Genomic DNA, 10,473 nt, shown 5'->3' with positions numbered 1-10,473 from the left:
ACCGAGAAATGGTTTAGATGACCAAAGACACTGAAGCCGGAGAGGTCAAGGTGAGGTTGGTACATCATTTTGTCTCTTTGTTATGAACCTTTTAGGATTAGAGAGAGCCTACCCCCTGAGGGCAGAGTGGTCTGGGATGGGAGGGAACTAAGAGCTGTAGAATGTGTCTGTGTCCTCTATCCTTATCAAAACCCTCTGAATAGATGTAATTGCCCCCATCTTACAGATGAGGTAACAGCTTTAGAGGTAGGCCTATTGTGATATTGTGATATAATTAATTTGTCATGTTTCCTGAACTAGCTCTTAAAATCTTTGTAATTTCTTAAATGATAAGAGCTCTATGGGAATCTTTTGTTCCTAACTCCTAAAATAGCTCTAGAGCATAAAGATGAAACGACTGGTTTTTGTTATTCATGACAAGCCTCTTTCAACTACTGAGTTTATATTAACGAGGTGATTTTTGGAACACCCCTGGAAAACTGTAGGACAAGGGCTGGTTGTCAGCAGAACCAACAAGGTGGTTAGAGAGTTGGAACTTTGAATTCCACCTCCTAACCTCTGGGGAGAGGAGAAAGGCTGGAGATTCACTTAATTACCAATGGCCAATGAGGTAATCAGTCATGCCTCTGATAGGAAGCCCCCATGAAACCCCAAAAGAATGGTGTTTGGGGAGCTTCTGGACTGGTGACCAAGAATGCATCCATATGCCAGGAGGATAGTGCACCCGAGACTCCATCAGACAGAAGCTCCTATGCTTGGGATTCTTCTGGACCTTACACTATGTATCTCTTCATCTGGCTTTCATTTATTTTCTTTAGTATCCATTGTAATAAATCATTAATCTAGTAAGTAAACTGTTTTCTTTTGGGGGCAGATAATTAGATTTATTTATTTTTAGAGAAGGTATGGGGATTGAACCCAGGACCTCATGCATGGTAAGCATGCACTCTACCACTTGAGCTATACCCTCCCCCCAGAAAACTGTGTTCTTGAGTTCTGTGAGCTGTCCTAGCAAATGATCAAACTCAAGGAGAGGGCTGTGGGAACCTCTGATTTATAGCTGGTTAGTCAGAAGTGCTGGTAACAACCTAGACTTGCAGTTGGCATCTGAAGTGGAGGCAGTCTGTGGGATCTGATGCTATCTCCAGGTAGATAGCACCAGAATTGAGTTAAATTGTAGGACACTTAGCCAGTGTTGCAGAGAGTTGCTTGGTGAGGGGCAAACCTATACACATTTGGTAACCAGAAGTGAAGTAGAGTGTCATCATAGAGTAGAGAAAAACAAAGGAGAATTTTCCCTTTACACCTGTGTTATAGGTAGCCAGGGCTGACTCTAAGAACTCATAATTAAGGAAGACCCCTCTGAGCCAAGGCAGAGCCAAGGCAGAACTACAGCCTGGAGCAGGCTGAGAAGAGCTTCAGGGGAGTGAGCATCAGGACTGTTAGAGCTACAAGCCACTGCAGATTCTTCCCTCTGGAAAAGAAGTCATGCGGGTAAGCTCCTTGCCCTCCTACCCCTCCTCCCTCTCTCGTATCTGAGCTGCAGAGCCCATGTCTGCTAGCCTTTGAGGGGAGGCCTCCCTAAAACCAAAGGCCTCCCTTTGTCTTTGTTTAGTTGTTGTAGAAGAGGCTCATGTGACTGAAGAGGACTCCCTGAGGCTTGATTGAGGTGATGTAGGTGAAAGAAAACTGTAAATCTCTATATAAATGTGGTTGTTGGCTGAACAGTGTAAACCTGGGAGGTTTGTGAGGGCAAGGGGGGAAAAGTGCCTCTTGAGAGAGGTCTTCTAGGAGAATATGAGATTAGTTGAGGTTCAGTGAATCCCTTTGTTGCTAACTCAAGGAGCATATTTGAAGGGATAAGCTTCCTCACTTAGAGCAGAGCATCCCAGACTTGTCGCCATAGTGACAGTGCTCAAACAGAGGCTTAAAAACCAGAAAACACCAGGTCAGAGAGTTTCTTTTGGAGCTGTGATTCTCCAGCAGAGGACTCAGCTATTGTGTACTATGGAGGAGAGGGGCAGGGAGTTTGAATAGCTTCCCTTCCTTCCTGTCTCTTGCTGTGGGACTTTTGTTTTGGTTTTTTTCTCTGGATTGATGTGGCCTTTGGAAAGGGTTGCCTCCCTGTGGAAGGAACTAGTCTTCATTAAAACATGTGTCAGAAGCCGGAGGCACCAACAACGAACTATCCTGAAAAGAAACTAAGAAAACATTCCCATTTACAATAGCATCAAAATGAATAAAATATGAATAAATTTAACCAAGGAGGTGAAAGACCTATACACTGAAAACTATAACACATTGATGAAAGAAATTGAAGGCATAGTAAATAGAAAGATAACCTGTGTTCATGGATTGGAAGAATTAATATTGTTAAAACATCCACACTATGCAAAGCAATCTACAAATTCAATGCAATCCCTACCAAAATGCTAATGAAATTTTTCACAGAAATAGAACAAACAATCCTAAAATTTGTGTGGAATCACAAAAGACCCTGAGTAGCCAAAGCACTCTTGAGAAAGAAGAAAAATGCTGGAAATATCACATTTCCTGGTTTCAAACTATATTTCAAAGCTTCAGTAATCAAAACAGTATGGTGCTGGCATAAAAACAAACACATATGTCAGTGCAATAGAATAGAGAGCCCAGAAATAAACTCACGCATATACAGTCAAATAATCTTTGACAAGGAACAAATTTATCTCAATTTATTTTGTGCCTCCATTAGCAGGATGTATTCTAAGGTAATTGCTTCTTTGCTTTATGCCTTTATGCCATTTTGACTTACAAAAGGTCTCATTGGAATGCACTACTTTCAAATAGTGGGGAAACCTTTACTTTATGATGTCATTTATATGTGGAACCAAAAAAAGCTAAGCTCATAGAACAAGAGAGTAGAATGGTGGTTGCCAGCAGGTGGTAGGGAGGGGGCTAGGTGGGAAAATGGGGAGATTTTGGTCAAAAGATATAAACTTTCAGTTATAAGATAGTTAAGTTCTGGAGACCTAATGTACAGACTGGTGATTATAGTTAATAATACTCTACTATACACTTGAAATTTGCTAAGACATTAGATCTTAAGTGTTTCACACACACAAAAACACACACAGAGACACAGTAACTATGTGAGGTGGTGGATGTGCCAATTAATTTGATTGTGGTAATCTTTTCACAGTGTGTACATATATCAAACCATCACATTGTACAGCCCCCCAAAAGAATCTGGAGGCATCTTTCTTTTTTTCAGGCCCTTTTCTTCCTTAGGTATCCTTTGTGCTGAGAACAGTGATTGGTATTTAAATGTTTAACAAAAATGTGTTGAGTAAGTGAATGAATGGATACAACCTTCACATACATTGCCTAAAGATATAAGTACAACAGTGAGTAGAGGATTTTCAGAGGGATGAGATGTTGGCAGAGAAGACCAACAGACAAGTTGATCTTTTTATTGATACTGACTATATGATTGTTTGGGATTTGTTGAAACATGCATCATGGCCTCTTGCAGGTTAATTTTTGAAAATATTTCCTGTGTACTTGAAAAGAATAATGCATATTTTATAATGATCAGATACAGGGTTTTGTATGTGTCTGTTAGATCAAGCTTTGTTGCCCATCATAACAAACTTGGGAACTTTCACACAAATAATTATGGGATTGAGTTAAATTGAGCAGAATTGGCCTGCTTCTGAGCTGTTGTATTTGGGTTGCAGTTACTGGACCCATGTTCCTAAAACCAATGCCTGGGATATCCTCTACGCCTTTATCTCATTCTTTATCATTTTGTAGTGATTATTTTTTCCTGATTAATTACATTGAAGTCTATTTTATCCTATACTAATTTGCTATTGTAACTCTTATAGTTTTTGCCTGACATATTTTCCACTCATTTCTTTCAACCTCTTTGTGTGTTTTAGGTTCATCCTGAAAGAAACATAGAGCTGCTATATAAATAAGTAAATATACATATATTTTTTTCAGCACTCTTTTCCTCTCAGTGATTGATAAAATAAATATATCAGAAAATAATTAAGGATGTAGAAGAACTGAATAACACTATCAACAAACTTGACCAACCTGGCACTGCACCTAACAAGGCAGAAAATATGTTCTTTTCAAGTGTACATGACAGAGTCACCATGATAGTCACCACGATATTCGGGGATACCAAACAAACCTGTATGTGTGTGTGTGTATGTGTTAACTGGTGAATTTGGTTCATTTATATTTATTGTGATTTTGGACACAGTTGACACTGGAGTGACATGAGTGTATCAGAGTGGAAGAATTGTTGATGGCCATCAGAGGAGACACACAATGTACTAGAAGATACCTAATAAATGTCAGTTCTCCTATACAGTCCCTTCCTCCAGGCCCTGTTGAGTGGATGTTTGGAGGATTTATGTTGATTTTTGTCTGATCAGCTCTTTGAATGCAAACTCTGTGTTGTTCTGATGATACTCTCGGCCCCCTAACCTCCAGCATTTTCACCATGCAAGTGACCATAAAAGAACTGAGCTGATTGCAGGGAGTTAAAAAGGGAGTGAGTGGAAAGGAAATTGTGGCAGGAAGTGTTAATGACTCATTGAAAACATTTAAGTGGAAAGGAAGCTAGAAATAGGGTGGTAGCTGGAAAGAGCAATAGGTCTAATTGTGGGTCTTTTTAAAGAAAAGATGTCTGGAAGCAGATAAAAAGGAACTGACAGAAAGTGAATGGTTAAGGGGCAAGAACTAATCTTATCACTTTAGTATGGGTAGCAGAGATACAGAAAGAAATGTTTTTACATGGTGCATTATAGAAATACACATCTCTACTAAATTACCAATGTAAACTACATAAAGATAAGCAATATGATTTTTAGAATGTGTATGAGTCTTATACTCCCTTATCTGACTCTTAATAAACATTAGTTAAGCCAAATGGATTTTTTCCCCCTACTCTTTCTTAGCACCATAAAGAACTTTCAATGTCATTGAGTCCATATGCCCATCTAAGGTAGGAGACTCCTCACAGTATCCCTAACAGATAACTATCTAGGATATTTTGAACACTTGTGGTTTTAAGAATCTTACCACTTCAAATGGGAAGCAGCTGCCTTTGCCCAGAGGTCTGATAATAATGAAGCTCTTCTTTTATTCATTAGAAATCTGCTTAAATAACCAGCTGTATCTGAAACAATTATATATTTAAAGTCTCTGCTGTGTATCTGTCACCTTACTCCATCTTCTAACATCACCTGAGACCTGTCTCATGAGAGGACTTCTGGATCCTTCAAAAGAGTTGTTCCTATTTTGTAAGCAGGGCAGTGTTTTGCATTCTGACTAAAGCAGCTACTCAGAACCATAAATGGAAATTGAATTTTGTCAGGTGCATTTTTTGATATTTATCTAGTGAAATGATCATATAATTTTTCTTCTTTAGTCAGTTGATACAAATTATAATGATTGATTTTCAAATGTTGAACCAGCCCTACATTTCTAGGATAAACCCCACATAATGATGTGTTTATATATTTATATAATTATACACACACAAACATGTATATATAAGTAAATCTGATTTGCTAATATTTTGTTGAGGATTTTGTGTTCATGTTCATGAGGAGTATTGGTCTGTAGTTTTCTTGTAATATCTTTAATTTTCATGTCAAGTAATGCTGGCCTCATAAAATTTCTTTAATTCTGGTTATCTATTTCTTCTTGAGTGAGTTTTGGTTGTTTGTATCTTTAACAGAATTTGTCTATTTCATCTAAATTGTCAAATTTATGGGCATAGAATCATTAACAATATTTACTTACATTTTTAAGGTGTGTGGGATCTGTAGTAATATTCCCTCTATTATTCCTGATAATTATGGTTTGTATTTTTTTCTTTTTGTCCTGATCAGCCTGGCTACAGGCTCATTATTTTAATGATCTTTTCAAAGAACAAACTTGTGATTTCATCAGTATTTTTTTCTCTTTTCAATTTCATTGATTTCTGCCTTCATCTTTATTATTTCCTTCATTCTGATTGATTTGGATTTAATTTGCTCTTCTTTTTTCTAGTTTTCTAACGTGGAAGCTTAGACCACTGATTTGAGGCTTTTCTTTTATTCTAATATTAGCATTTGTTGCTTTAAATTTCCTCCTAACCTTAGCTACTTCCTCCCTAACTTGATATATTGTGTTTTCATATAATTCAATTTCAAGTATTTTTAATATCCTGTGACTTCCTCTTTGATCTGTGGGTTATTTAGAAGTGTGCTGTTTAGTCCCCAAATATTTGAGGAGTTTTTCAGATATGTTCCTGTTATTAACGTCCAGTTGAATTTCATTATGATCATATAATATCTCTACATGATTTCACTTTTAAAAAATTGATTCAGGTCTGTTTGTTGGCCTGAATATGGTTTATCTAGGTGAATGTTTCGTATGCACTTGAAAAGAATGTGTAAACTGCCTTCTTGGGTATAATGTCACTTCAGAAGTTGGTTGATAGTGGTGTTTAGTTCTTTTATATCCTACTTGTTTTCTGTATACATTTTTAAAAAATCAATTACTGAGAGAGGAGTGTTAAAGTCTCCAAGTATAATTGTAGATTTACTTAATTCTCCTTTTAGTTCTAGGAGTTTTTGAATACTGTATTTTGGGTCTGTATTGTCATATGCATACACATTTAGGAGTGTTATGTTAGTGAATTTACCTTTCCATCATTATGGAATTACTCTCTTTAACCATGCTAATATTCCTTGTTCTGAAATCTACTTGTTATGATATTAAGAGAGCAATTTCAGTTTTCTTTTGATTGGTGCTTGCATTTTTATCCTTTTTTTCCTTTTATTTTTACCTATCTCTGTCTTTATATTTAAAGTGGACTTTCTACAGACAGTATATAATTGGGTCTTGCTTTTTCATCCAATCTGATATGATAATCTTTAATTGGCATGTTTGACCATTTACATTTAATGTAATTATTGGTATGGTTGGACTAAAATCTGCCATCTAGATGTCTCATTTGTTTTATCTCTTCTTTGTTCCTATATCCTCTTTTTCTACTTGCTGTTGTATTAACTAAGAATTTTTATTATTTCTTTTTATCTCCACCATTGGCTTCATGTTTATACTTCTTTAAAAATTTTTTTTAGTGTTTGCTGTAGTTCAACATACATCCTTAATCACAGTTACCTTCAAATAATATTATACCACTTAGTGTATAGTATAAAAATCTTAGAACATTATATTGCAAGTTCTTCCTTCCCGACTTTCATATTACTGTCACACATTTTTCTTCTATGTATCCTATAAACTCATGGTACATTACTATTATTTTAACTTTAAACAATTATCTTTCAGAGTAATTTTTTAAAAATGTCTTATGTTAACCTTCATTTTAACCATTTCTAGAGATCTTAGTTTATCTAGACTCAGCTTCTTTCCAGTATATTCCTTCTGCCTAAAGAACTTTTTCTGACAGTTCTTGAAGGATACTCTGTGAGTAATGAATTCTCTGAGGTTTTCCTTTATTTTTAAAAGTTTTTATTTATCTTTTACTTTCTGAGTGGTATTTTCATGGGTTGATAGTTTTTTTCTTTCTGTACTTTTCAGATGTCATTTTGATGTTTTCTGGCTTGCATTGTTTCAGATGAGAGGTGTGCTTGAATGCTTACCTTTCTTCCTCTGTATGTAATATGTTTCTCCCTCTCCATCTGACTGCCTTTAAGGTTTTCTCTTTATGTTTGATTTTTTTTTTTTTAGCAGTTTGAATATGATGTGTGCAGGTGGGTTTGATTGTTTTTGTTTGGTATTTATACTGCTTGGAATTCTCTGAGCCTCTTGGATCTGTGGGTTTGATGTATCTCATTATTCTTGGAAAATTCTTGGGCATTATTTCTTCAGATATTTCTTCTGCATCATTCTCAATTTCTTCTTCTACTAGGATTCCAGTTACACATATGGTAGACCATATGATACTATCTTATAACTCTTTGATGCTTTGTTCTTCCCCACCTCCCTTTATTTGTGTGTGTATTCAAGTTTGTATCATTTCTGTTGACCTATCTTCAAGATCACTAATTTTGTTTCTTCAGTTGTGTTGAGTCAGCTTATAAGCCTGCTGAAGCATCTTATCTTTCATCCATAGAAACAGAAATTAGATTGGTGGTTTCATAGAGCTAGGAGAACTTGAGGGGTTATGGGCAATGACTGCAAATGGATACAGCATTTCTTTAGGGGTGATAAAAATGTTCTAAAATGCATTGAAGTGATGGGTGCAGAATTCTGTGACTGTACTAAAAACACTGACTTGAATACTTTAAATGAATGAATTATATGGTATGTGAATTATTTCTCAATAAAGCTGTTACTAAAAAGAAACCTTCATGCTTTAGGTTCAAATGCTACATTGATACAAATCTGGCAGGAATCAGGAAGGGATAAGACATTTTACTGATGGTTCTGAAGGACAGAACAAAACATAATTCTGAAGGATGTTACTATAACTGAAGCTGGTAGAAAGGTAGAGATTATATCTGTTTTTTTTTTTTTCTGTTTTGTATATCCAATTCTAAGTATTGAAAACTGGCCCTCCTAAGTATTCTTAACTAGTTCATGTCTTTATCCTTCATATATTTTGTTAATTCCTATAGATAAAATGTGATTTGTGGTTATTAGTCTTACAGATTAAAAGTTCCAAGTCCTCTCCTTGCTTTTCTAGTGTTCAAGCTCCACTCTATTGTGTATCATAGGGTATCTGACCCACTAACTGCTGGTGTTACCTGGTATTGTTACTGTTGGACTTTAATGACCTCAGAGTTTCTGTATTATCTCCTTCTGTTACAAAACAACATACAAGTAGGGCCTGTGGTGAATTCTCCAAATCAAGAATTTTAGGACTGTATCTCTCTAGGGGGTTCACTAAGAAATCCACAAGTATCATGTAATGGTCTACCAGATGCTCCTTCTCTGCAGAGAAGACACACATGCCCCTGGGGTATTGTATGTTTCCAGACACTTAGAAGTCTGGTAAGTGGTCCTTGATATTTCTAATATGGAATAATCCCCAAAATATATTAAGTGAGAAAAGCAAGGTTCAAGACAGTCTGGGTAATAAGCTATCATTTGTTTTAAGAAAAAAAAGTGGGGATAAAAACATATATGTATTTTTATAATATATCCCTAGAAGACACTGATGACATGGCAGACTCTGTGGAAGGGAAGTTGGAGCTGGGCACCTAGGAGCAGGCAAGGGTGAAAGACCTTTTCCTGCATACCTTTTGAATTTGCATTTTGAATCATATAAATGTATTGGCTATTCAGAGAGAAATACAAGTTTGATTAAACACAAAGTTCTTCTACCCAGAAGTAAACACACACACACCTATTGTCAATTTATGCATGACAAAGGAGATAAGAAAATACAATGGGAGAAAAGTCAGCCTCTTCAATAAGTGATGCTGGGAAAACTGGACAGCTACATGTAAAAGAATGCAATTAGAACATTTCCTCACACCATATGCAAAAATAAACTCGAGAGAGGTGTGAAGATGGCGGAGTAGAGAGACAGCTTGCCCTCTCCCACAAATACACCAAGAATTACATCTATAAACCCACTGAATCACACAGAACACCTACTGCACTCTGGCAGAGTGTCTGGTGCTTTGAAATACAGGAGGATTCTCACAAAATCCAGTAAGAGGGAAAAAAAGAAAAAAAAAAAAAAGGAAAAAGAAAAACTTATTGCAGGACCCGTCCTGCAGAGAGGGAGTGGCATAGGAAGAAAGGCACCCTCACGCTGAGACGCCCCTTCTCCAGGTAGGAAGTCAGCAGGGACAGAAGCAGAGCTTCCGAGGCTCCGAGGAGAAAGTGGCAGCCACTTGGCAGACAGAACTAAAGGAAACTGGCACAGGGGTCCTTGCGGTTCCCAGCCCTAGATGCGAGCCGGCAGGGACAAGCCAGGACTGGCTGCTAGAGATCAATGAGGAGCCTGGGCAGAGAGCTGGGGCCCACTGCACAAAGGCAGCCTCAGGGGACTGGTGGGCAGCATGAGCTCTGTCTGGGGGTGTATGCAGAACAGAATAGTCTGAGACCACCCCCCATAAAAAAGCACTACTGCTCGTTCGTGGAGGGGAGGGGCACAATGCAACCACGCCATAGCCTCTCTCTGGCTCCATTGTTGGTGTGTTCTTGCGAGAAGAGAGGTGGGGCTTGGTGATAGCCAAGTTCTCTACTGGCGGTGGGGCTGAAAGCTGAATCCACACCTAATGGCCCTGCAGCGTCACAGGCGGAACAAAGATTTGTTTACAGCTCCAGGCAGAGAGGGTGGATTTGCTCCTCGGTTACCTTTGTGGATCCGCACCTCTGGGACTAACAGACAGTGAGCAGAGTTCTGACGGGGGCAAGTATGGGTATTTACAACAGGCTGGCGTACCAGCCTGTACCTTACTGTATGTGGAGGCAGGGCTGGGGTCTGTGCTGACCTTGTGGCACACA

This window comes from Camelus ferus, chromosome 1 (genome assembly GCF_009834535.1).
Source record: "Camelus ferus isolate YT-003-E chromosome 1, BCGSAC_Cfer_1.0, whole genome shotgun sequence".
Classification (NCBI taxonomy): Eukaryota; Metazoa; Chordata; class Mammalia; order Artiodactyla; family Camelidae; genus Camelus; species Camelus ferus.
Note: the sequence above shows the minus strand (reverse complement) of the source record.